Source organism: Chrysemys picta, chromosome 1 (assembly GCF_011386835.1).
Source record: "Chrysemys picta bellii isolate R12L10 chromosome 1, ASM1138683v2, whole genome shotgun sequence".
NCBI lineage: Eukaryota > Metazoa > Chordata > Testudines > Emydidae > Chrysemys > Chrysemys picta.
In genome coordinates, this window is record NC_088791.1 from 59,191,605 (window position 1) to 59,197,269 (window position 5,665).

The window sequence follows — 5,665 nt, forward strand, 5'->3', positions numbered from 1 at the left end:
CCAGTTCCAATAAAAAAGGAAACAGCCACACAAGTTGGTGTTGGTGTGTGCGGGACCTGCTCAGCAGCCTGGATTCGTGACCGCAGGCGGACACACCATGCTTCGGCTTCTCAGTCTCCATGCTGACTCCGGTAACTCTCCGCCTGTGTAAGTGTGTGGGTGCATGAGGGTATGAATGCAGTGAATGTGTGTGTGTGTATGAATAAGCTCCATCTTTTTTCTATCTGTTCAGCGGCATCGTAATAAAACTAATACAAGTGTGACCCTGGGTTGGTTTTTAGGGAAACAGAGGTAACAATTTGATTTTAAAGATGCCCCAAAACAGAACCCAAGCAGCCTGACTCCCAGCCCATTGCTCTACCCTGGTCATTTTGCCTCACTATAAAGATGCCATTGTACATTAATTGCTTGAGCCTTCATTACACAGGTACTGCTTTTTATGTTTGCTGAAGTCAATGGCAAAATTCTCACTGACTAATGGTTCAGGTTCAGGGCTGCACTCCACATTGTAAGTCTGTATATTTGTAGAGTTAACTGCCTCTGGCTGGCCATCATGATCAAGTAGTGTACATGCACCCTGTTACACTGTAGTTACAGAGTGGCAGAGAAACTGTACATTCAGAGTCACATGGGAGGTGTCTCCCGTCCCTATCCCCTTTGTTGGGAATGTTAGGCCAAAAAAATATGGAGTACAGAACACTGTTTGGCCAGCTTAGCCAAAGTTAGGCTAACAGTAGTTGCTGGGCCATTCCTGTCTCTCTGTGAAACATGAGGACATGCTTGCTTGGGCTTCAAAGAATGAGATAAGGGGGGGTGTATTCTTGTACCAAATGTACTAGGAACGGTTTGTTTGGACATATGGAGACTTGCAGTCTCCACTCCCTGTTTCTGTTCTTAACTCCCTACTTTCTCTTAGTTTCTAGTGCATGACGAAAAAGCTGATAAGCTGCTGAGGCATCATGAACTGTTTGTACTGTCAAAGAACATAGATATGCATGAATATTAGAAGCTTTTAACTAGTAAAGGGGGGGATTGGGTTGCTTTAACTATGACGCGACGGAACTGTCTATATAATCTCACTAGTTATTGTAATCGTGGCTGGTTCTCTCAGGAGACGGGCCGCTCTCTATTGTTGTGTGCACTCTTCAATAAAGAGCTTGTATTGGACCTTGCTGGTGTTGCCTGTCTCTCACTCTGCGGTCAGACAACGAACCTTGCCGTCTGGGTTAAAAAGTCCCCGACAAATTTGGCGACTCCGCCGGGACTCGTCTGACTCTCCGGTGCGGGATCAGACTCCGAAGCAACGCAGCGCGCATCCTCTGGCTTCGAGGAGCCTTGCCCGGTAACCTGATCCCTGCATCGGCGATAAGGCGAGTTCTGTGAACCAGCTGAAGCCCGTAGAAACCCAGCAATGTCCACCTACCCATTGAGTAGGATCCAGGTCTTCGGGGTTCGAGTCCCTGGGGAGGTCAGGTCTTCGGGGTTCGAGTCCCTGAATAAGGTAAGCGATCGCCGGCGAGGGGTTAGAGTCCCCGGGAAAGGGGTTAGAGTCCCCAGAGAGGGGTTAAAGTCCCCGGAGAGGGGTTAGAGTCCCCAGTGAGGGGTTAGAGTCCCCGGAGTAGGGTTAGAGTCCCTACAGGCTAAATGGGACAGTTCGGCAGTAAATGCCTGGAGGACGCCCCGTTGTCTCTGGTACTTAGAAATTGGAAGGAAATCTCTGGAACAACCGGTTTGACTAAATCTAAATGAGAAACTTATGCCAAATTCAATGGCCTTCCTTTACTACTCATTTGTCCCCGACTAAAGACTGGCCAAGGTGCGGAACCTTTTCTGTTGACAGGATGGATTCCCTCAGGAATATCCTGGTTGGTCTTAGACCGGGACAAATGGATTATTTATTTGTATGGTATAACTATAAACCAAAAGAAAAACTGCTTTCGTCCCCAGCTGGCTGTGAAAAAATATAGACAGAGGCAAACCAAAGGCAGTACAAGTTACAGTGCTGAGATTACATTTGTAAAGCTTAACTATCAAGTGAGATCCAACAGTCTGCCTTTGAGACCCTGGAGCTGGCGTAGTTTGGGGACGCTGAAGAAGCCCCAGGCAGCCAGCCTGGACTGGAATCTCTGAAAGAGACGTCGCAGGAGAACCCAGGGTGTAAAAGAACAGCCCTCCCAAGAGTGAGAAGTTAACTCTATAGTTGCTAGAGGGAATTAAGCAGTGAAACTTGGTAAGAATTTCTGTAAGTAATCCAGGCAAGAAGTTATTTAAGTGGAATTATTCGACTATGAATACCTTAGTCTAATTTGCTGAAGAACACTCCTGCTGTGTACAATCTGTATTTTATAAGTTTAAGATGAATTGGTATTGTTTAAAGTTGCAAAACCGAGAATACTTTTGCCAGGCACAGGAAACTAGTGTTGTTTAAGGTATTTAGCATTTAATCCTTAAAGTGACTTAATGCTACAAGATTTAAAATATTTTAAATAAAGACCAAAGGTTGTGGCTGCAGCAGGGTAGTCAAAGCCAGAAGAATAAAAGATTTAAATTTTGTTTTTGGGTAACAAAATAGCAGATAAAAGATCTAGTAAAGAGAGAGAAGGCAGTGCCCCTGGCTCTGTGTGGTTGAGCTGACACTTTGCTGTGGGTGCATGGAGATTTTGTAAGCATAAAAGAAACAGTTACACCTTGTGTAGAAATTAATGTGGCTAGTGTTGTAGAAATTGAATTGTGGAGAGGATGTGCATTTTCCCCAGAACATGTGCAGTGTATATTGTAGTAAAGGTAAAAGAAATGCAAACCTACCAATATAGGTTGTGTTGTCTTTTTCAGATCACTGTGTGTTTGAAAGCAGGAGTTAGAAGTAAAAGGCAATCAAAAGTCTGGGAAAGTTAATTGTGTCCTTTTTTTAAAGTAAATCTTTAAGCTGTGGATAGCTTTGGATCTGGAAGCAAGCCAGAAAGCATCTGTATTAATGCAATTTTCTAACTAATAAGGTAGAAGCCACTGAAACCTGGGCTGCCTATAAAACAAATACAAGGAAATATGGAGTAATTCCTCTGTTTTGCCTAAAATCAACAAGAATATGTGTATATAAAGGAAATATTTTAAGTAATTAATGTCTTTCAGATCATCACAGAAAATGGATGCCAGCTGAACAGCATTCAAGGTACCATGCATTTACTGGTACAATAGGAATTATTTTTGTGTTCTATGTCCTGTCTTGTGGGGTTTGTCTAGTGGCCAGAATTGTTGTGTTTAATATTTTCATAAGACAGTCGAGTTCAAAATTAAATAAAAGGGTTAAATAAAAAAGCAGATACTTGTTTTATTCAACTTGAAATACAAAGTGTTTGGATAAATCAGGAAAATGTGATATACTAAAGTCTAATACATTTGCTTAAGTAAAAAAAAAAAAAAGCAAAACCCATTACAAGGTGATGTGCTAGTAACCTCTCCCCTGTATGATGCTGAACCACACTGTTTCAGAAAAAGAGAAGAAGGAACACTCGCTCCATTGAAACCACCAAAGTCCAGGAATTCCTGACTACAAAAAAAAAAAAAAAACATTAAGAACTGACCCTGGTGAAGAAACAAAGAATTATACACTGGCAGGAAAAAACTTGTGGACCCATGCTTGGGAATGTGGTTTTGATTGGATTTTGGGGTTTATTCTACAGGCTGCGCCCTGTGTTTTGAATGAGTCCTTCAGCATGTATTGCCCTCCCTAATTGGATTTTAAATGCAAAAGGGGCTGCTATTAGATTAGCACAACAGAGGGCTTGAGTTATTTCCTCTAGAAAGAAGAGAGACTTGACCAGATCCCTATGGGATAGGGCCAATAGTACAGCAGCAGTTTAAAATATTTTTAAAAACCAAAAACATAATAAGAAATTAGGGCAACTAAAGAAGGCCACAAGCCTTATTTGTGGAGCACAGCTAACCCAAGTACAAGCTGGAATTGGTGAGTTACATGTTATCTCCGCCCTTAGTACTATGACCCAGAAGTTGCTAATAGAGATGGTATTAAATATCACTAAGGCTGGGAAGGCATTGCAGTGGGATCTAGCATGTTCAGGCTTGGCCCACTGCCCTTACAGACACATCAGGAGTACCATCTGATCTGTGGCCATAAAGAAATACTTGGAGACTTTCCTGGTGGAAGTGCGGACATTCTCAATGCTCCTTCCAAGCATATGGACCGGTTAGGGAGGTGTGGGCTCCCACATACCGAATCCTGCCGGGTACATGGGGAGGATGCATGTGAGATTGGGTAATTCACCGAGACATCTGGAAAATTAGACTAACGCCGATGCCCTGGTGGACTTGGTAACAGCACAGAGAAAACTAAGGCAGATGGTTCTCCAGAACCACTTGGCTCTAGATATTTTACTGGCCTCTCAGAGAGGAACATGTGCATTAATTGGACAAGAATGCTGTGTGTATGTCCCAGATGTTTATAATGCCACTTAAGAAAAAACCACCTTATGGAGGTAGCAAAGGACCACGGAGAGAAGCGAATTGAATCCTAGTGGAGTAACCTGTTCAGTTGGATTCCAGATATAGGTGGTTGGCTCCATAATGTACTCCGAAGTGCTGTTGTAATTATATGTGGCCTGCTAGCTTTGTATGTTATGATAAAAGTTGGACGTTGGATGGGCGCCAAGGTGTGTTCTGCCCAAAAGTAACCAACCCCAGTCTTTCTGCTCAGTAGTTGTCCCAGGAGTCCCTCCAAGGTACTCCAGGGACAAAAGGGGGGACTGTTAGGCCAAAAAAATATGGAGTACAGAACACTGTTTGGCCAGCTTAGCCAAAGTTAGGCTAACAGTAGTTGCTGGGCCATTCCTGTCTCTCTGTGAAACATGAGGACATGCTTGCTTGGGCTTCAAAGAATGAGATAAGGGGGGGTGTATTCTTGTACCAAATGTACTAGGAACGGTTTGTTTGGACATATGGAGACTTGCAGTCTCCACTCCCTGTTTCTGTTCTTAACTCCCTACTTTCTCTTAGTTTCTAGTGCATGACGAAAAAGCTGATAAGCTGCTGAGGCATCATGAACTGTTTGTACTGTCAAAGAACATAGATATGCATGAATATTAGAAGCTTTTAACTAGTAAAGGGGGGGATTGGGTTGCTTTAACTATGACGCGACGGAACTGTCTATATAATCTCACTAGTTATTGTAATCGTGGCTGGTTCTCTCAGGAGACGGGCCGCTCTCTATTGTTGTGTGCACTCTTCAATAAAGAGCTTGTATTGGACCTTGCTGGTGTTGCCTGTCTCTCACTCTGCGGTCAGACAACGAACCTTGCCGTCTGGGTTAAAAAGTCCCCGACAGGAAGTCTGATCTTCCTTTATTTTCTAACCCCTAATTAATGATCAAGAAAAAAGAAATCAAGGTTTGTGGAGGTCACATTTGACAGCTATGTCCATCTCCTTCCTGAACAACTCATCCTCATTTTTTCTAGCCCTTCCCTTCTACTATATACACAAATCCTATAAAAATTTAAAAGCTCTCCGATACAGCCCTGTAATCCTCTCTCTGTTGGTTGATACAAGGCAATCAGAATTTAGCATTCAGAGGCTTATGACCAAATTCTGATCTTGAAGGCATGAATGCTGTTCCAGTTGACTTCAGTGGGAGATTCACAAGTGCATCAGAGGG

The 5,665-nt window shown here is 43.1% G+C and overlaps 1 long non-coding RNA gene across 1 annotated transcript; it reads left to right on the forward strand.

The window, feature by feature from the left end:
- Window positions 1-655: 655 nt before the first annotated feature.
- LOC135973678 (uncharacterized) lies at window positions 656-5,261 on the forward strand. The gene is made up of 2 exons (XR_010590639.1): window positions 656-2,230; window positions 3,130-5,261. It is a non-coding gene; the product is annotated as an uncharacterized LOC135973678 (long non-coding RNA).
- The last annotated feature ends 404 nt before the right edge of the window (window positions 5,262-5,665 follow it).